Here is a 1,391-nt window from a genome sequence, read left to right as displayed (position 1 = left end):
TCCTCTATATAGCAGGCTTCTGGGCCTAATTAATTAGGGCACGCTGCCCTGTGGGTCTGCTGGCCCTCCTGGGCCTGCATTTGCACACCCTAGGTCTGGTAGACCCACAGGGCAGTGTGCCAACAAATTTGCTATATATTTTTTCTTTTCTGCATTACTTATTTTCTTTTATTTATTTTTGAGTAGTTTTTATATAGTTTTTTCTTTTCTGCATTATTTATTTTCTTCTATTTATTTTTGAGTAATTTTTTTGTATGGTTTTTTTATTTTTTGCATTATTTATTTTTGTATAGTCCGAAACCCTGATACTCGGAAAGAGTTTGTCCAATTTGTACACGAAGTGCGTCCATTTTTTGTCGTGACCCTCTCTACTCTTTCGCGCATGCTATGCGGGTGATATGATGATACCATGCCAAGTTTCAACATTTTCAGGATTCATTTTGTAGTGATTTTCAATTGCACGGTCATTTAGCTCTCTAAACAATTAGGTAAATGACCGAAAACAACAAATGATGTCAGAACTTGTTGGAAATTGATGACGCCGCTTTAAATGCTGCATGCTGAACACAAAAGAAGTCCGGAGTTTAAATAAGTTATTAAAATAAAAAAGAGGTGCAATGCTGGTTAGTTTGCTTCAAGCCATTCGGAATAGTGTAGACTGCACTGCACATAGCTCAGTGCAATCTATGCTATTCCGCAAGGCTTGAAGCTAATCAACATGTAGGTGAGCATTGCAACTCTTCATCATTGTCTGTGCACTCACGGCTTATAAACCGCTCATACTACCTCTCTCTTGGCGAAGATCACAAGATAGTTTGGTTAAATTGCATTACTTGTAAGTCCAGTTAACATGGATGCTTATTATGCAAGAGCAACAGCAAAAGTGAAAATTTGGCACAAATAGGTAGTTGTGTAACTAAAATAGGTAGGAGGAGAGATAGCTCTTATGTCACAAAAAAGAAGTTGTATCAAACCTTTTATGTCGGATCTAGAACAAACCAATCGGTATCGCCATCATACAGCCCAACCGTGGCTCGTGATGCATATATATGCATATCAAATGCACGGTTGGACGTATGATGGCGAATCCGAATGATTTGTATTCAGTCGATGAACTGGTAGATGTATGCAGTCGATGAACTGGTAGATGTATGTAGTCGATGAACTGAAAGACTTATGCAGGGAAGGCGAGAGGTGGGCTAGCTATATACAGGGTCGTCTGGCTCACAAAGTGATTGTGGTAGTTTCGATCCAACGACTCACATGAGCTAGGAAGAAACACACCCTTGATCCAACGACTCGCAAGAGCTAGAAAGAAACACACGATCCGTGTGATTCTTCCTGATTGGTGGGATGCACATTAGTACCCACTCCGGACTCCGAAACCCTGA

The sequence above is a fragment of the Triticum urartu genome, chromosome 3 (assembly GCF_003073215.2).
Source record: "Triticum urartu cultivar G1812 chromosome 3, Tu2.1, whole genome shotgun sequence".
Classification (NCBI taxonomy): domain Eukaryota; kingdom Viridiplantae; phylum Streptophyta; class Magnoliopsida; order Poales; family Poaceae; genus Triticum; species Triticum urartu.
Note: the sequence above shows the minus strand (reverse complement) of the source record.